Source organism: Micromys minutus, assembly GCF_963924665.1.
Source record: "Micromys minutus genome assembly, chromosome: 17".
NCBI lineage: Eukaryota > Metazoa > Chordata > Mammalia > Rodentia > Muridae > Micromys > Micromys minutus.
The window spans coordinates 13,189,063-13,209,492 of record NC_137952.1 but is presented as its reverse complement, the minus strand read 5'-3'; the positions used below and the strand labels follow the sequence as shown (position 1 = coordinate 13,209,492).

At 42.4% G+C, this 20,430-nt stretch overlaps 1 protein-coding gene across 4 annotated transcripts in view; it reads left to right on the top strand.

Moving 5' to 3' along the window:
* The first annotated feature begins 3,717 nt into the window (after positions 1 to 3,717).
* The window catches only part of HIPK3 (homeodomain interacting protein kinase 3), a 67,295-nt gene continuing 50,582 nt past the window's right edge, over positions 3,718 to 20,430 (top strand). The window contains exons 1-2 of one of the 4 annotated variants that reach the window (XM_080931399.1): positions 3,719 to 4,936; positions 5,496 to 5,661. The gene's annotated coding sequence lies outside the window, so the exon portion shown is untranslated. Of the gene's footprint in view, positions 4,937 to 5,495; positions 5,662 to 20,430 lie in introns of all 4 variants that reach the window. The other 3 variants (XM_080931401.1, XM_080931400.1, XM_080931398.1) reach the window with 3 other exon arrangements.

The following is a 20,430-nucleotide window of genomic DNA, read 5'->3' as shown; positions in this document are numbered from 1 at the left end:
TTGGTCTCCAGGAAGAAGGTAGATTATTTGCATTGGGAAGTCAGGATCTCCTGCCAAGAGGAGAAATAAAGCCCCCAGATAAGCTTTAGCTCATTGGTTTTCTTGCACACCCTGCCCCCCACCACAACCCCCATGGTCCACATGGAAAGAATGCCTAGGGTCTGAAGGGGAAAAAACAACAACCAGAAAACTCCTCAAAGCCCAACTTCCTTGAGGAAGATAGCTGTGCGTGGGTTGGTGATTCAGGCTGTGACAGAGTTCCAAGGTTTTTCTGGAAACTGCAGTGCTCTGAATAGAAGCATTGGCATGGTGAGCTAAGGCTGTTGGGGGCCATTTCTTGAAGCTGACACCTGTGTGCAGTTCAGTAGAGGTGGGTACAAGGGCAGTGCAGAGAGGACTGAACCCATCTGGACAGACTTCCATCGGAGGTGGAGGCGGACCTAGGAGAGAGAAAGACCTAGGTCTGTGATTGCTTGCAGGCTGAGTTTGTGGACAGCTTGTTTCTGCTTCCATAGAAAAATCTATTCTTTCATTTTATAAATATTTATTGCATTCCTATTCTAGACTGTGGGGGATCAAACAACTGACAAATGAAAAAAAAAAGTTTCTTTTGGAAGAAGACAGAAAATGCACATGAGCCTACCTAAGATGGCTGGCCCTTGGGAGAGACAGAAAGATACTAAGTTATGCTGGGCCTGGTGTAGGTCTGTGAGGGCAGCTACCGTAATAATAGTAGTTACAGGCTGCTGAGAAAGGAGGCTCACAAGTTCAAGGCCTGTCTAAGTTACAGAGTGAGTTCAAGGACAGCCTGGGCAGGTTAGCAAGACCCTGTCACAAAATCAAACAAAGAAAAGGGATTGGGGTACTGCTCAATGGTAGAGTGGTGCTTTGGGACTGGGGAAAAAATAGAGTAGCTTGAAAAAGTGAGGGAGGACTCAGAGGGAAGCTTGGAACCCAAGGAAGAAATGACCAGGAGACAGGACTCAGGAGGTAGAGAATTTCCAGTGCTCCAGTCCTGAGATAAAGACTAGCTGCTACTGGAAGGAAAGTGTGAATAAGTAGAAAGACAAATGAGCATTCTTTCACCCAAAGGTTGTTTCGGCTTCTTTGATAGCACTTTTTTCTCCTAAATAAACCCTTCCCTGGTTTCCTTTGCCCTGGAATAAAAACCTGAGCCCACCTGCTCTGTCCCTGCTGTCCTCTGCCTTATTTTACCCTACTTCCACTCTAAACTTAGTTCCCCAAGGTTTTCCTTCCTTTATGCCTTTTGCATATTTATCTTCTTCTGCCTTAAGGTTTTTCCTCTTTCTTGTCTTCCCCTTCTTCTCTCCCCTCTTTCTTCTATTTCTTCCTTTCCCTCTTTTCTTTAAAAAAAATTCTTTTTTTTTTTTGAAACAAGGTTTCCTATAAGTCAGGCAGTGGTGGTACATGCCTTTAATACCAACACTCTGGAGGCAGAGGCAGGTGGATCTCTGTGAGTTTGGGGCCAGCCTGGTCTACAGAGTGAGTTCTAGGACAGCCAGAGATACACAGAGAAACCTTGTCTTCGAAACAAACAAACAAACAAACAAAAAAAGGGCAAGATCTCATGTTGCCAGGTCTAATGTGTAGCCAAGAATCCATAGAAGACCATAAACTTCTGATCCTCCTGCTTCTTCCTCCCCAGTTCTGGGACCACAGGTGTGCATTTTTGTGTCCTGTTTCCTGCAGAACTGGGATTGACCTTAGCGCTTTGGGCATTCTGGGTAAGCACCACTCTGCCAACGGAGCTATGTCTCCAGTCCCTGTCTCTCTGTCTCTCTCTGGTGCCCTTCCATACCAATCACTCTAAGCCTTGTTCCTTTGAGGCAGGATCTCTTCACTCGTCTGGAACTTGCATTTTTTTTGGGTAGGGCATCCAGCAATCCTCTTGTCTCCATGTCTCATTGGGCTGATTCTGCCTGGCTTTTCTGTGGGTAGTAGGATCTGAACCTTAGGTATTATTCTTGAATATCAAGCTCCCCTAACCATTGAACCATCTCTTTAGCTTCCCTCTTAACATTTTTATTTATTGTAAGGTCATCTGAACACTTTTTTCCCCTTTTGTGTGTGCCTCTGTGTACTCCTATATGCGCTGGAGGCCCAAGGTTGAAAGTCAGGAGTTTTCCTCAATGGCTTTACACCTGGGGCTAGTTCTTAGGCAGGCTGGCCAAAGGCCCCAAGGATCCTCTTTTCTTCCCTATCTTCCTGGACCTGGAAAACTTTGAACAGGCCCACATGATATTGCCAGGTGGGCTTGAGACTCACTGTGTATCCCAGACTTTTTTGAACTAGAGGCTTCTAAGCAGTTGAGATCACAGGTCTGAGTCTCTATGTCAAAAGTAGCCTTATTTCCGAATATTTGGAACTATGAGAGAAAGATTAGTCTTTCCTCACTCCAGTAGGAAGTTGGTCTGTATTCTGAGATGGCTTGGAACTCTATGAAGCCCATGATCTTGGGCTCCTAAGATCCTCCTGCGTCAGGCTCTTGAGTACTAGGATACGGGAATGAGCCACCACACTCTGTCTAGAACCATCCTTTTTTAAAAAACAAAAATGAACTCAACAAGGCCACTTCATGACTCTAAAAGATTATCTGCATGTTCCAGCTCAGAATGGATCTGAGGGGAAGACGAAGTGGATTAGGTTAGGACACAATAGGTTTACCAAGGGGGACTTATTTATTTAGCAAGCTTTACCAGCACGTTTTAAGTTAGGTCCTATATTTAGTCACTGGCAAGGCAAGGGTTAAAAGAAAGGTGACAGAAATCCTTCCTGGAATTCATAGGAAGGGGGTGGGGTGAACTACTCTGCAGAGAGGGGAGAAACCCTCACCTCCCCCCTCTTCATAAATGTAGCAACCCACAAAAACCGAGGGAAGTCTTTTAGGAGGCTAGAGATATGCTTGCAAAAGTTGTGAAAAGTTAGTTGGAATGGAGGAAGTTCTCTATTAGGGTAGATTTCTTTTTAGCAGTGAGTTTTGGTTTTTAGATTATTGCCTTAAAACAAATCCAATGTAAATGCTAAAGAAATCAGACTGGCTCTGACATTTGCCCTCTTTCTGTAGAAGCTTATCTTGAGCTCGGCTCCTGTTCCCTCCATCTTCCCAGCACTGGCATTCTAGGCATGCATCACCTTGCCTGTCTCATGCATATGCCTCTTCTAAAAATCAGCCATTGGTTTTTCTACTTTAGTCTACACTGACTATCCTGTCTTGAAGAAAACACCCATCACTGGAAAAAGGCTTATCAATGGCCTCGAGGGATGCCCCCTTCCTTTTTAAAGACATTCTACGTTTGAAAGGCAATAGGTAAAGGACTTGTATCTACGAAGCAAGTTGACCCTCCGGTTAGTCCCAGCTGCTGCAATTGAAAATATGTGTGGAGACATACATCAGCAAACAGTCCTTCAAATAAAGAAAGCAAAGTACATTTCCCTTAGAGACAGTGGTACTTGCTTAAACGTTAAACATTAGTTTAGAACAAAGGACCCAGACGAACCAGGTGTCAAAATAGGTTTACTGAATGATGTGTTGCTTCAAAGATAGTTGCTTTCTGGAGCGATAGATGGAGAGGGGTGGAGACGAAGCCTTTGCTCTGTAACCTTGTTCACGTCATCAAAAACTTGTGAAAACCCTTGTCCTAGCATAAGAGTTTGGACTATGCATCAGTAAGATTCTTTCATCTCAAATTCCATGGTTCTATGGTTACGTGGGTGGAAATGGACCATTCTGTCGATTTCCTAGTTTCCAGGAGCGAAGAAACTAGCTTGGGTGTGGAACTAACTCGATGGAGAATTATCAACGTAGAGGTGGGCAGCTTCCCAACGGTGGTGGTGGTGCACTTGGAAAACTTCCAAGAGTCCTACCCTCATTCTTTGACATGGTGTGACAAGTCTCTTGCTGTTTTGGGATGGGGGAGCGAGAAGGACCTATTTTAGGCGGAGATTATTCATTTGGCTAAACATTTTCTCTTTCTTTGTTTTTAGACCCCTAAGATGCCACGAAACAGATTCTTAAGGGGTGGGATGGGGTAACCTGGAACGGCCTGTGGAATCCTGCTTCCGCATCTGAACCCCTTTTGGGTATTAGGATCGTCCCTTAAATGTGTATCTTTGGCAGAGTGGGCCGGGAGTCAGGCTCGGAACTGCAGGGGAGGGCTGACGGAAGCTGTTCCTGCTGGAGAGGTGGCGTGAGAGCCCAGGGTTGGATCTGCGCGGGCCGCCGGGCGGGCTGCGAGCGTCAAGGGCGCGGCTGCGGGCGGACCCCGGGGAGGGGCTTCGCGGAGGCGCCGCGGCCCTACCCGAGCGGGGCCGCCCGGGCTCGGCGCGCAGAGCGGCCGAGCGGGCGGTGGCGCTGCGGAGGCGGCGGCCGAGGCCGGCGGGCGCGGAGGAGGGGCCCGAGATCGGGGCGGCCCGCGGCAGCTGCCTGGGTGACGACTGCCGGCAGCGCTGCGCCCAGAGGAGTCCGAGCCGCAGGGCCCCCTGGCGTGGCGGCCTCGCTGGCAGCCCTCGTCCTTGTCTCAACTCCCGGGCTGGGGAAATGGGCCCTCACCGCCGCGGGCCCTGCATCCCGCGCTGCCCGTAGGCCCCGGTGGCCCTCCGGCTTGTCACTGCCTCTGTACCCAGTCGAGCCGTTCCCACCCCAGGTCCCCGGGAAGGAAGATGAGGGAGACGGGCCCTGCGATCGGCAGCCAGAGAAGCAGCAGCAGTAGCAGCGGTCGGGGGAGGGTGTTTCGCCGTTTCCTCTCAGCCGCCAGGACAAGATGGCAGCGGCCGCCGAGAGGGGCTGAGCCCCGGCTGGGTGGCGCCGCCTGCTGAAGCGCTTGGCTCCGGGTCCCTGCACGGCCCCCGCGACCCACCCCGGACATGCTCAGGGCTGCGGCCGCCCGAAGCGGGGAGAGCGCGGGCCTCTAGGAAGGTAAGGAAGCCGGGCAAGGGCGGGGAGCTCGGCGGCGTCGCCGGGCCTCGGGGCCGGGGGAACCCTCAGAGCGCCGCCGCTCCGTTTCCGCCCGGTTGTCCAGCGCGGCCGGCCCGGGCGGTTCCCGAAGGCCGGCGCCACGCCAGGCCCGAGGCGGCCGGACGCGGGGACCGCGCGTGCTTTCCGCGCGCGCTTGGCGCAGCCTCCGGGAAGCCGCCCTGGCCGCGCCGGGCAGTCCGGGCCTTCCCCCAAGCCAAGGTTGCGCAACGGCTCTTCCCAGCAACCGAAGTTTTGTTTGGTCCCACGGCGGGGGGGCCCTGGTTCGGCTCGCCGGCTCTAGGCCGTCACTACGGAGACCTGGTTCCTTTCATTGATGGGAGCGAACACCGACGTGCACACACGCCGCCGGAGCGCCCAGCCCCGTGGCTGCGCCGCGGAGGCTTGGTGGCCCTGTCACCAGCGTCGCGGGGCGGCGGGTTTGGAGGGTGTCAACTCTGGGGACGTGCGTGCGTGTGATTGTTGGGGAGGAGAAATGTGATCCGCGGCTTCGCGTCCCCAGCGGCGGCGGGAGGAAGGCGTGGCGGCCGCGCGGCGGGGCTGTTGCCGGCTTCTCTCGTTACGGCGGCGGCGGCCCTCTTCCCTTCGCGCCGGGGGAGATCAGCGGAAAGGACTCGGGACCAGAATGTCTGTTTTCCTGTCTAGGGGGAGACGGCTGTTGTAAAATGGTATGTGGATCTCGGGGGAAGCCTGTTGTTTCCCAGTTTTCTCTGTGCTTGAGGGATTGCGCTGAAGGGTGTGTGCGTAACTTACCTTGGACCTGTTACAGAGTAGTCACAACATGTTCGGTCCTTGAACCGTGTTTTCACAACCTCTGGCTGGCCTGCTAGCGAATTTATTTTTCCACCTGTCAGTTCGCTGCTTATAAGGAGCTTCTATTAGCAGCAGCAGCAGCCGGCCCCCCTCCCCCTCGGGTTTCAGATTATGGCCCAGTTTACAGGGAAAACTCATGGTTTTACAGTCAACTTTGTTTTGGTTGTCTCTCTTGTACAGGGCTGAAAAGTTAACTGGGAAACCAGTCTTCCTCCGAGTTGTTTGGAGATCTGCTGGTTTTTATTTTTGTTTTTGTTTTTTCTGTTTTCTATTTTAGTTTTGTTATTATTATTTTTTTCCTGTAAGCTACAGCCTCTCAAGTGGAGGGTACTTCAAACAATTTAACTTAATTTCTAGATTTTAATTGCCTGGTGCTTGAAGAATTTTAAAGAAGTTTTTTTTTTTCCCTTTCTGATCGGATTATGAAAACATTTCCATGTCTTTTTTTTTGTTGTTGTTATTGTTTACTAAGAAAAATAGCTTAATGTTTATCCACATTTACTATTTCAGAAACTGGGCAAGTCTCACCATATGTTTGATAAGTCTAGATTCTGCTTAGGTTTGCAAGAGCAGTGCTAATTTTATACAATGAGCAACGATAAGGTTTAAACAGGTCATGATTAAGCTTAGTATTTTAAGTAAACAAAAACATGACTGACCTTTTAAAAATTGTTTTGTTGTATTAATTCCTCTGTCTTCATGACACTTACTAGTAATTGAAATTTAACCAAACAACCCAAGTTCTTAATTTTTAAATTAATAAGAAATTCAAGTACTGACAAAAATATATTCATATAGTTTTACGAATGCTTTTAATAATCTGTACATGTATCTCTTTTTTAAAAATAAGTTTGTAAGGAAAAATAATTTTAAAAATTAACAAGTTATTTTGTAGTATATTTATGGTTGCATTCATATAAAGGGCAGGGAGCTCTCATTTGTGAAGTTTAGTGCTTAACTTGTGTCAGTTTATTTTCTTAAATTATTTTGATTATTTTTAATTTGTTATGGTAGATATAACATACATCAGAAATTTCTGCTTTTTCTGCATTTGGATATTTTATTGTATTTTAAGGAGAATTTATTTCTTAGGTCCTCCTTTCCACCCTAGGAGATATATTTGTAAAAAGAAAAAAATATTTTGGAGGATAGATAAGAATATAGCATCTGTGTTTTAAACAGGTAAGATGAGCTTGAAGTCTAGAACAGAACTGGCCATTAAATGTTTTAAATTTATATTTGGACATTGCTGACTACAGTAGCTAAACATACATATTAGGCAAGCAGATCATAACATGGTGAGACAGTCTTAGCATTTTGTCATAATGCCTTTTCCATTGAACTAGTCATTATCTTGTTTATAAACCAGCCATTGGCTTCTGGGCATGGGGTTTTTAGAGTCTCATTAAAGTAGATGGTTTCTATGAGATAATTCTTGTAGATGTGCTGGAGAAGAAGCTGAAGATTATACTCTTAATTTTTTGGATGATCTGTCATAGGATACCATAAAGTAGGGTTGCAAATTACAGAGGTCGATTGCTGCAGCAAGTATACCATTTAACACAGAGATGTTTGCTTAATGCAGTGCTGAATGCTTGCTTTCCTGCAAGTTCAAAAAGCAGTAGCTGTTGAATGGCCTTCCTGATCCAATTTTTGTTTTAAATATTTGCTGCATGAACACTGAAGGCATAAAGAAAAGAGGAAGGAGAAAATGTCAACCTCACAATGTAGAATTGTTAGTGAAATGTAATTCATGCACATCCACTGGAATGGAATAATTGCATCTATGATGCAGTGACTTACTCCATTACGTTTTGAAGCTAACTTTGTCTTTTGAGGTGGAGGAGTTGGCTTCCTAGTACAGCTCTCATTGCAACAGTTCATGCGGTATGATAAAGTAGATGAAGAATTGTCCTGCTGATGGTTGATTCACAGGCATGGAAATATTGTTTCCATTGCAACTCAACTGAGCTTGGGTCTGAAAAGATGCCGGCAGTGCTTCAAGGATGTTCCAAAAACTGGAATTTCTCTACTTTCCTCAAGTTGTTACTTGTGTTTTATTTTTATTAGAGCACACAGGCTAATTTTGATACACTATTATTATTGCTGCCAAAGTGAGCCTTCCCTTTGTAAAATTTGTGGGTTGCAGTTGTCCTGATTTCTTAATGTCCAGAGTTCAGGCTTAGTGTTGCATGTTTAAGTTGGAAGCTACTTCTGAAGAGGGACTTTTATTGGTGTTTATTTAGAGGTACTGCCCCTCCTCCTCTTTAACTAGGATGTAGTATTATTTCTCTGGGAAAAGCGAACTTTCTCAGAACACTTGTTAGGAGGATGGAATGTTTTCATGTGGTGTAAATATACATGTCCTTCCTGGTCTGGATCCATCTGCTTAAAAGTTATAACCTTCCCTGGTACCTTTAAAAGGTTATAACTTGAATATTTATCTGGAGCAGAAGTTTTGAATCATGGTAGGTGTTTTGTTTTTTAATTTTTTTATAGACAGGGTTTCTCTGTGTAGTCCTGGCTGTCCTGGAACTTGCTCAGTAGATCAGACTAGCTTCCAACTTAAGACATCCTCCTGCCTCTGTCTCCTGATTGTTGGGATTAAAGGCATGTGCTATCACCTCAGTTTATTTATTTAATTTTGTGGTCAGCTTAAGGGAGCAGTTAATTTCTTTGGTTGTCTTGGTCTACTTAAGGGTAGTTTGGGCAAAAGCCACATTAGAGTGCTTTTTCTACAGTTCTGTGTTGTTCTGTTGGATGTTGTTAGCCATTTTGTAAGACCCTGGTAGACTAGACATCAAGGAGGTGTATATTTACATATACTTATAAACACACATTATATATTAAGTATAAGTGTTTGCCAAAATAGGTGTTGAGTTCCTTAAGAGATCAGGGCGCTCTCAGTTGATTCTTGATGTCATTAAACAAAGGTCACAGAGTTGCTTGTATGCTGAGACACCAGGTTGGTTGTGGGAGACCTAGGAGCTACTCTTGTGGAAGTGAAAGGAACCAGAAACATGCTGATAGTGTACATAATGCTATTGTTAGGGTGCCATTTGACCTAGCAGATTTACTGTAGGTCTTCTATAGCTCAGGCTGGCTGTGAACTTATCTTCCTGCCTCTACTGCCCAAGTAATACTGATTTAAAGCAACAAAACCAAGAAAACCAAAACAACAATAACAACAACACAAATACAAAACAGTATAAAAATTTATTGCTTCTGGCATTACAGGTGTGTAGGCCCTTTAAAAAGTCTCAGATTACAGGTTTCTCTGAAATCAGAAGGGCAAAGGGTATGTGTCTGACCACAGGATTCTATTTTATTGGAAAAGATTCTTAAAGTAAAGCCAAAGTACATCTCAAATTTTATAGATCTTGTGTTTTCAGACTGAATTAAACCCCAGGTTTCTGATACCTGTCACACAATCTACTTCCCAAGGCAGACAGACATGCATTTATTTATATCTGTCTGTTCTGGGAGTGAGCCCAGACCTCACACATTCAGCATGTTTTCTATAACTTAGTTATAGCCCTAGTTTAATATAGATGTATTTTGTTTTTATTTATTTATGTAGATTTTTTTAATGTGCACAGATGTATTGTCTGCATAGTTATCTGTATTGTACCACTTGTGTGCCTGGTGTCATAGAGACCAGGAGAGGGCAGTGAATCCTCTAGAACTGGAGTCACAGATGTTGGGAGCCACCATGTGGTTGCTAGGAATTGTACCCGGGTTCTCTGGAAGAACATCCACTGCTTTTGTTGCTGAGCCAACTCTCTAGCCTACCTTCTATTTTTGTATTTGACTAGGTCTTACTGTATAGCTCTGGCCGGCCTTGAACTCTAATCCTCTGGCTTCTGTCTCAGTGCCAGGATTACCAGTGCTAGCATAGGTGCCCTCTTCTCAAGAATCGATCCAATCAATCTCTTCCCCTACCACCTATCTCCCAGGTCTTTGAGACAGACTTCTGTAGACCTCAACCTTCCGCTCCCTCTAGTTCCATCCCAGCTCTATGCCCTGCCAAAGCATTTCAGTCTCTGTGCTCGACAAGATCTCTCTATGTAGGCACTGGCTAGCCTGGAGCTCACTACGCAGACCAGGCTATCCTCAAATTCAAAGAGATCCACCTGCCTCTGCCTCTACTGGACTAAGCATATCTGTTTTTTAAATGGGTAGATTTCCATATTAATTTTTACTTTGTATTTTCTTTACTCCTTTTCTTAAATGGCTTGCATGTGTGTTTGCAAAAAATGGTTTGTGTGTGCGTGTGTATGTGTGCATGCACTTGCTCACATATACGTGTTTGCCATAGAACATGTGGCAGTCAGAGGACAATTTTAAGAGGTTGTTCCCCTTTAACCACAAGATCCTGTGATCAATTTCAGGTTATCTTGCTCTGTTTCCTCATCCTTTAATAAACCAAAAGCATTATGCCTGTTTTTAAAAATGAGGTTTACTATAGGGAAGAATAAGGAAGTATATTACTCATTTGAGCTGTAACTTTATTTGGACAAAGATTTAAGTTGTCAAAGATGAATTCTGCTTTTTTTAAATTAAAAGATTCACTTAGTTTTGGCCATATGTAGTGGTGTACACATTTAATCCTAAATGCAGAGGTAGGTCTGTGAGTTCAAGGTCAACCTGGTCTACATAGTTAGTTTAAGGATAGCCAGAGAAATCTACATTGTGAGACCTTGTCTCAAAAAAATTATTTTTGTTTTATGTACATGAATCTTTTGCCTGAATGTATGTAAGTGCACTACACGTGTCCCTGGTGCCTTTGGAGGCTAAAAGATGGTGTTGGATCCTCCTGAACTGTGTGAGTTGCTACGTGGGTGCTGGTAACCAAACTTAGGTCTTCTGCAAGAATGACAGGTACTTTTTAACTGCTGAGCCATCTCTCTAGCTCTAAAGACTGATTTTCTAGTGTAACTGTAGGCCACCTTGAAAATAAAGGCTTGCTGTGTTTAGTCACGTGTTCCTTCCCTTCAGTAACTTTATGTGGAGAACATTTTCTAGTTGAAAAGTTTATTTACATATGATGAGCATTACACTGAGGTTAAGCCTGGGGATATAGCTCAGTTTAAGTGCTGTCTAGAATTCATGAAGCCCTGGCTTGATCCCCAATAGCACACAAAATCCACACATATTGGTTTAGGCTGGTAATTCTGCACTCAAGAGGTGTAGGCCAGAGGATCAGAAGTTCCACATCATCCTCAGGTACATGTTGAGTTCAAAGCCAGCCTGCAGTATGAAAAGGATGACATTTGCAGAGTATACGTCATTCAACCTTTTCATTCACTTATTCATTAATTAATTCATTGTTTTTCAAGACAGCTTCGCTGTGTAGCCCTGGTTGCCCTGGCACTGAGGCATTCGGCAGACCAGCCTGGTCTTGAACTTGAATTCTGCCTACCTTCACCTCCTGAGTGCTGAGATTAAAGGCATGCACCACCACTGCCCAACTACTTTTATTATTTTTATGTAGTTTATTTTTATAAGTTATAATTGATTGAATTTGATTACCAAGAAAATTATCTGAAGGTTTGATAAAAAAAATTAGGACTTACCTATATTAAAAATGCCTATAAATTTTCTCTCTCTCTCATTTTTCTTTTGTACAGGATACTTTTATAGTTGAGATTAAGCTAAAACTCACTCTATAAACTGAGGCTAGATTTAAACTTAGGATAACTCTCTTGCTTTAGCTTGTAAGTGCTGATATTACAGGCATGGGCTACTACACCTGGGTAACTTCAAATTCTTCGATACTTTCAGACATAGTTGATTTTGTTTATAAACTTTTACGAAAGTTTTAAAATAAATAATAGTAAACTTTGAAACATTTGCAGTATATTACTTGATTATAAAATATTTTCCACTTTAGAAAACAACTCCATAAAGGCTGTAGAATATTTTTGTAGGCTCCTCTTATGCACTGATTAATAAGACAGTCTTGTAAGGTTTGGTAAACTGTATGGCTTTAGATACATAGCTACAGTTTTGAATTGTTAATAAGTTAGAGTGATAACATTGAAGGTTGAATATGGCTTTTAAGAGACATTATTTCCAAAGTATAATTTAACAAAAGTCTGAGGGCTCTAAATGTATAATTAATTGAGATTAAATGGGCATAATGACAAAATTGCAGTGAAATGACAGGTTCTGCTGCTTCCGAGTAGGAGCCATGTGCCGTCTTCTTCACTGCTTCCTTTTCTGTAAGAGGCTGGCCTGACCTTCAGGGTCCTTTTCTGTTTCCTGTTTCTTATTTCCTTTCCTTCCATTCCCCCCTTTGGAACAGGGTTCCTCTTTGTAGCCCTGCCTGTCCTGGAACTCACTTTGGCTGGCCTCCAGTTCAGAGATCCACCTGTCTGTCTCTAGAGTGTTGGGATTAAAAGTGTGCTCCAGAGACAAGGCCTCATCATTTGATTTTGGCTGACCTGGAGGAACTTACTGTTGAAGGGTGGCTTAGAACTCTTGTTCCCTACTTCTACTCCCCATCCTCCCGCCCAAGTGTTGGCATTAAAGGTGTGTGGCAGGTCTGGCCGTACCATGTTTTGTGAGGTTTGTTACTGAAAAAGGAAGTCCTCCCAGATCCATCTCCACTTTCCTGCTCCTGCCAACTTCATGCCTTTTTAAAAACAAGTCTGATGTGTGCTGCCCATGCACTCCTGAGTGTAGGGTGGTCTATTCTTAAAACTTAAAGCTTCATTTTTAAGAATGAAATAATACATATTTTTGTGCCATTTCTAGTCAGTTTTGGTAGAGCTAGTTGTAAATATATTAGTTGTAAATATAAAATTAGATAATGATTGTTCTAAGTCCTAAAGGAATTGGGTTTGTAGTCTCTTTAGTATGCTTTAATTTTAATTGATTTTGGGGGGGGGGTAACTGGCTAACAGACTTAGGCTATAAGAAATAAAATGTTATTATAGCTGTCAAAATATTTTACATGTTCATTGTCTACAAAGATACTCTATTTCCCATCTGCTATCATAATTTCTTCTGCTTTAAAAAATTATATCTAGGCCTAGTGCCGTGTACTATTAAAACCAGTACTTGGGAGGCAGAGGGAGGTGGATCTCTGTAAGTTCAGGGCCAGCCTGGTCTACATAGTTCCAAACCAGGATTACATGGTTGAGACTCTGTCTTCAAAAATCAAAACCAACCAACCAACCAACCAACCAACTGACAAACAAAAATATTTTTTTATTTTGTGGTGGTTGGAGGAGAGTGTGCATAGCACACCAGGGCCCATGTGTGAGGGCAGAGGACAACTCTGTGGATTCCTCTCCTTACCTTTTTGTGAGTTCTGGGGATTGAAGTTAGGTTGTTAAAACTTTAAATCTGAAGAAACTTGTTTTTGGTGGTTGTATTAGTAAACTTGTTTCTGGTGGTGGTGTTAGTAAACTTGTACTTTTCAAAATATCACCATTGCCCTTTTGTGTATCCATACTAAGAAAAGAGTATGAGGTTCTTTACAGTTTTAACAAGTGGGAGAAACTGTCCGATAAGTTGTACATGTATAAAGTGGACTGAGTTAAAAGAATAGGACTAAGGCTCAGGGAGCGTTGAGAAAAGGCTGGAAAGAACCTCAGAGTCTGGTGAGAACAATACTTTCGACATGCCACTATTTTCTATTTCTTTATTGTCTCTCTTCTGGAACCCTGAGACAGGGTTTCCCTGTGGGGCTCTGACTGTAGACCAGGCTGGCCTCAAACTCAGAGATCTGGGTGTCTTTGCCTCCTGAGTGCTGGGATTAAAGGTGTGTGCCAACACCACCTGGCTTGTACTCTTGAAAATGAAGTTTTTAATTAGGAATTTTTGTTCCTGTGTATGTGTGTGCCTACCACAAGTATGTGGGGACTGGAAAAGGGCATCAGATGAGTTGAAGCTAGAGTTTCAAGCAATTCAGGGCTGGCGGAAGCAGGTGCTAGGAACTGTACTTTAACTGCTGAGCCGTACATCCCTCCAGCCCCATAGCTGTTGAACTCACAGACACAGCATTACTTTCGCACAGTTTGTACAGGATTGGGCCTGTCAACATCCTGTGATGGGAAGGGAAGGGACTCATGGGGCTTTACTGCTCCCTGAAGATTTATATGCAGTTAATGGTTGATTGGGAGAGGCATGTTCATCAGTTGTACGGCCACAGGTAAGATGCCTATGCTCAATACGAGCTCCCATGTGCTTATATAAAGAAGCCTAATGAAACTTCGTAGGTCACATACAAGATATAAAAAGAACTGGAGCAAGTTTGGGAAGAGAGAAGGTGATTAAGTGGGAATGAAATGAGTAAGAGGGGGTAAAGTTGTATGAATATGATTATAATGTGATATGTACATGTGCAAGAATGTCATGATGAGGACCATGCATATAATAAGAATGAAAGGACTAAATTGTATTGTCAGGTTTTACATATATTTTGATTAAATAAAATCACATTAATATAGCTAAGAAAGTTGATTTTTGATTGTTTTATAATTTTATAGTAACTGAATAACATAATAACTTTTTTGCTACACTACGCTGAAATATAAATATAAACTTTATGTAGTTAATGGTAAACTATTGTGTGCACACAGGCAGAGACCAGAGGTTGATTTGAGAGGCTAGAGGTGTGTCTTTCTGTCCTTTCTTAGTTTTGAAGTAGGGTATCTTTCTTAATATGGAACTCATTGATTGGCTAGGTTTTCTGGCTAGCTACACCCTTGTATCTTCCTACCTTCCTCCCAGAGTGAGGACAGACAGACAGACAGTCACTCTGTCTCTATCTCTATTTCACACACACACACACACACACACACACACACACACACACACACACACACACTCCTAAGCCTGGCCTTTCATGTGGGTGTAGGGATATAAACTGAAGCTTGGGCTGCACGTTCTTAACCCACTATTCTGAGCCATCCTCACAACTCTGGTTTGTTTGTTTATTTAATGAGTTGAACTCAGAACTCTCCCATCCATCCATCCATCCATCCATCCATCCATCCAGAGGCAGGGTTCCTGTAGCCCCGAGTTATTGAACTCACAGAGATCCACCCTGTGTCATCAGGCATGGAGCCCTGACTGTTCTGGAGCTCACTATGTAGACCATGGGTAAGCTCTTGTCAGATTTAAAAATATGCTAGAGCTGGGACGGTGGTGGCCTCCTGGAGGCAGAGGCAGGTGTTTCTCTACAAGTTTAACACCAGCCTTAGTAAACTTGGCATTAATATACCTAGTGTAGATTCTAGGTCATAATACTGACTTAGTAGTGGTTTTAACCTAGTTTTTAAGGTTTGTGTCTGAGTAAATAACTTTTCTTTCAAATTTATTTTTTTCTTTTTAAAAATTTTATTCTTTTAAAAGGCAGGATTGCACCATCCTAGCCCTGGTTGGCTCGTCATTTATACTGTAGCTCAAGTTGAACTCAATCTTTTGACCAGTTTTTTTTTTTTTTTTTTGGTACCAGCCTCTTCAGTGTTGTTGGCATTATTTTGAAATCTTTTCACTCTTATAAATTTGAGTAAGTTTTAATTTTGGTATATTTTAAATATATGAAATATAGATGCATTTTAGTATAAGAGTCTGCAGAGTTTGGTAGATATTAGTGGAAGTAATCTGAAGCTTTGAAGTTTTATGAACTGATCTTTTTTTCCCCCTTGAGATTGGGTCCCTCTTTGTAGCCTTTTCTGTTCAGGATCTCACTATGTAGGTCAGGCTGGCCTCAAACTCGCAGAGAAACACCCGCCGCCAACCGAGTGCTGCGTTTGAAGGCTCGTGTCACTGTGTCCAGCTTTATGAACTTTCTAATTTTTTTTTTTTTTTAGATTTTAAACTTCAAGAAAGTACTAGGTAAACCTTTTCTTCAGTCAACCACTGTTTCTACTTCTGATGTTTATTTTATATAGCTTAAGAGAAATGTAGGAAATTACCTTTTCTAGTAGTGCTGATCTCCTGGTGTAGACTGATTTGGACTGGTAGGGTGATTTCTAGCACCTTTGGAATGTCCAGCAGGTCATTTTCTGTTCCAAAAGTTGGAGTGCTTTGCTAAGTCAGATCAGGCTTGTTATTTAACACTGAGATTGTGTATAGTCAACACATTCTCTAGATGCCTTCTTCACAGTACCGCTGGAAAATACCCAAGACTTCAGTATTTTCAAATACAATGTTTTGTATGAAGCTTTATGTGTGTGCTCCAATTCTGCAAATGTTTGTGTGAAGTGGTTCAGTGTAATTTACTGGCTGAAGTAGTAGTCAAAAGGGCACACGGAATAGTGCACCTATTTTAAATAGGTCAGTTGATGATTGAAAGGTGAAGTGGCCTGTTCACACTAAGGGCTCATCCTCTAGTGTGTCTTAGAGGGACAGAGCAGTGACAGACTGACCCGGCCTATCAGCTCCACTCTCCAGAGTCTACTTTCAGTGCCCTGTACAGACTTGCTAAGAAAAATGTCGGGGCTCACGTTTCCTGCAGTCCTGGCTGCTTGGGAGGCAGAGGCAGGAGAACCACAAATGGAAGGCCTTGCTATTGCTACAGAGCAGTGGATTCAAGGCCTGCTTGGATATTGTTTCAGAGTAAAAGATAACATCCCAGGAATGTAGCTTATTGGCTTGCCTAGCAGGTTTGCAACTTCAAAGTGTGAAAGAGGAAAGGAAAAAAAGGCCTTTTATATTGTAAAACATTTATTGGCTCAGATAATAAAATTCTGTTTGTCTACTGATTAGTCAAGTAACACATCAGTCAAAAGCTCTAAAAACTTAAGATAATGCTTTTTACATTTTTCCCTTCATTTTCTTTTTCTTTAAAATTTATTTATTATAAGTACACTGTAGCTGTCTTCAGACACACCAGAAGACACACAGAGGGTCGGTCATAAGCCACCATGTGGTTGCTGGGATTTGAACTCATGACCTCTGGAAGAGCAGTCAGTGCTCTTAACTACAGAGCCATTTCTCTGGCCCTGCTGTTTACTCTTAAATAGATTATAACTACTAATTATGAGTACTTCTTAAATTTTATTATTATTTTTAAAATCCAGAACAGGGCAGTGAAACTGGCATGGCAGCACTTGGTGCAGCACTGAGTAGGCTATCAGGTAACTAGAGACCGATTCAGAAAGCAGAAACAAAACAGGCTGGTTAGTGATCCCAGGGACTTGACCAGCGGTTGGGGCTTTATGTAATTTTCAGTTCAGTCACAGTGAATGACCTAGACAGAGGTAATGCTTAGTTACAAGAATATTACAGAATTCCTGCCTTTATCATTTTGATTCCTTAGATACTAACATTAATTCTTCCCCTTTAAAAGGGATTTAAAAACATTTACATTTTATTTTATGCATTTGTGTTTGTGTCTAGGTGTATGTATGTGCATAGCATGTGGGTAGTATCTATGGAGTCCTCAAGAGGCTAATGAATCTTCTGGAACTGGAGGTACAGATGGTTGCGAGCTTCCTTGTGGGTTCTGGGCACTGAACTGAGGTCTTCAGCAAGAGCAGTAGGTGCTCTTACTTTTGAGTCATCTTTCCAGCTCCAGAACCATGTCATTTTGTAATAGTGATTCAGACGCCTGGATTGTCTCTGGTATTCTGCACCCAGCTCTTTTGGGGCCTGAGGATGCTAAGAGCTTTGTCTCTGGTATATGTTATAGTAAATGATGAATCATCTGTAACATTGTTATTGATTTTAGCTTATTCTATTTATTAGTATAATATGAACATTCCCCATTTGTAACACTTGAAATTAGCATGCATTTTAAATCCACTTACATCTTAATGGTACACAAACTGGTATTTTTCTCTCTAGTGTTGGGTACCATGTGTAGGGCCTTGCACTTCCTAGGCAAATACCCTAATCACTGAGCTAAAACCCTCAACTCTAAGAGCCATATTTGTATTGTATACTTAGTATTTTATGAGTAAACTGTAATACCCAGTCACATGCCAGATGCTTTCAGAATTCGTTACTGTGTGTAGTAGTGAAGAGAACACTATTTTATCTGTTTCTGTAAACTTGCTGGTGAGCATCTGTCTAAGTAGGGGATGATCCTGGAGAACTGTGCTTGGCTCTGGTTTTGCTGTCTAAAGTCACTGCAACTTTTAACCATCATTTACAGATGCACTTGCTCTTTTTAGATACTGTTCTGCTTTTTGGCAGTCTTGATGGCTGCAGAATGGCATCTGACTGTAGGTTTTTTGTTTTCCTTATTGTCAGTGAGGTTGGAATTTTTTGTTAAATGTGTTTTAGCTTGCATTTCCTTTCTGTGACCTATCTCTTCTAGAAAAACTCATTTTCTATTGAGTTTTGCCAACCACAGTATTTCATAGCCTAGGCAGAACCAGATAGGTAGCCAAGGATGACCTTAGCTCTGTATCCTCCTGCTTTTACCTGGAAAGTTCCAGGTCTTATAAGCATGAACCACCACCCAGATGAATAAAGTCAAACTTGTCTGCTCACAGTGTATTCTTTGCTCTTCATATTATGTATTTATTTTTTTTGTATCTTGGTTTCTCTTTTAAAGGTTGATGATTAGTTTGTTAAAAATGTAGCATGCACTTTAAACTGAAAGGGATAAAAATGTAAGTTTGTGTGGGCACTTACGTACACCAAAGCATCTAGACATTTAGAAACTCAGATTTCTTTTGACTTTAGTCTTTGGAATAGATAGGTGGGAATATCTAAAATTTGTATTAGACCTCTTGAAGGAAAGTCTGTGTTTTATTTGGAGAATAATTTGAATGAAATGTTATGAAAGACATACAGCATTATAAAAGTATCATGCTAAACCACAGGTGTTCATTCTTGGAGTACAGTTTGGGGAATCATTAACCAGAGACAGCGCAATTGTCTTTCCTCTCCTAACGAAGAACCTCCTCTTAATGTTGTATAAGCCATTCTAAGCTACATAGTGAGTTTCTGTCTCAAATCAAATAAAAACTCAAAACAGGACATGCTCTTTCTAACTCCTTAACTTCCTTTGGTTATTTATTTGTTTGTTTGTTTGTTATCTTTTTCTTGTGGATGGTGTGGGGTGAGTGAATAACTACACTGAACTGAAAACTTGGCCAGTTTTGTCTGTAGGAAACACAAAATAGTTACAGCACAGCAGAGCAAGTAACATTTTATTTTAAATTTGAAAGTGTCTCTGTCAACCTTGCTGTGTACTGGAGGATGACTAGCACTCCTGACTCCACTTCCTAAATGCTGAGAGTATGGGCATGTGCTACATACCAGGTTTTGTTCTGTTTTATTTTCTGTACACACATTTGAATTTAGAAAGGAAAGCCAAATTAACCAATCTTCAATTTCTTCTACAAAATATCTATTGATGTCAGACTTCAATAGCAGTTTCTTTAGGCTTTATAGTCACAAATGAAAGTTTAGGAACTTAAAACTCTGTTATCTTTGAAATGCTAAAACTTTTGTTTTTAAGATAAGTCTTGTCTAGCCAGGATTTAGTCTTGTAGACCTTGCTTGCCTCAAATAATAGACCCACTTGCTTTTTTTCCCCAAGAGCTGACACTAAAGGTGTTTGCCATATGCCCAGCATCTAGTATATCTGTAGACTTCATTGTGTGTGTGTGTGTGTGTGTGTGTGTGTGTGTGTGTGTGTGTGTGTGTGTGTGGTGGTAGAGGCATGCTTGTAGGGGTCAGAGGACATTTTACTCTCTCCATGTGAGTCCTGGGAATTGAACCTAGATCATCAGGCTTGGTGGGTATTGACATCACCCACTGAGCCATCTTGCTGGCTCTCAAATGATAAAACTGTTAAACTCATTTAACTCAGATAACTAGGCCAACCCTTCTTGCTTCATATAAGTGAACTGGTAGTAGAATTAGACTAATACAACATTTGATAACCACTATGGTTGTAGATAAAGACATTGCTAGTCGAACTGACTAGATTCATTCACTAGGTTCCCTCCTGCCAGAGGAGGACTATCAGCGAAAGCTGAGAGTCTCTCTGACAAGGGCAGTTGAGCTGTAAAGAAGAAAGTAAGAAACAGGCTCTGGCTGAGTTGTTTGAACAGGCATCTAGAATAGATACTTTCCAACCTGTTGAGCTGCCTACAGGCTGTGCGGTGTGCTCCAGGTTTTCAGTTTTGTGAGCTGTCACCCATGCTGGGGTGGGCTTTGGTGATGCAGCTGTCTGAGAGTCATTTCTGTAAGTAACCCCTCACCTATGGTCCTGTAAATAACCAAATAATAACTAAATAAAAGTCATTGGTTGACCAAGTTGGGCTTTGTTTATATTTGTTCTTTGGTCTGTTGTGGGCACCCTTTTTGGGGGGAGTAGATGTGGGGATAGTGTCTCTTTGGGAAAAGTTTTGTCACACAACATGCATTTACCTCACAAGGCAACTTTAATTGCATGTTTTAATTTTCTGCTCCAGCCTCTCTTCCTTTAAAGAGACAGTAAGTTCACTTATCAGTGAATCCATATCTACTTATTAGAGTTGATAGGTGATTTTTTTTTCTTTCTTTATTTTTTGTTTTTGAGACAGGGTCTGTATGTTGCTCTGATTGTCCTAGAATTTGGTATGTAGGCCAGGCCAGCCTTGAACTCACAGAGATCTGCTTGCTTCTGCCTCTTGAGTGGAGTTGATAGGTTATTAAGATTAAAG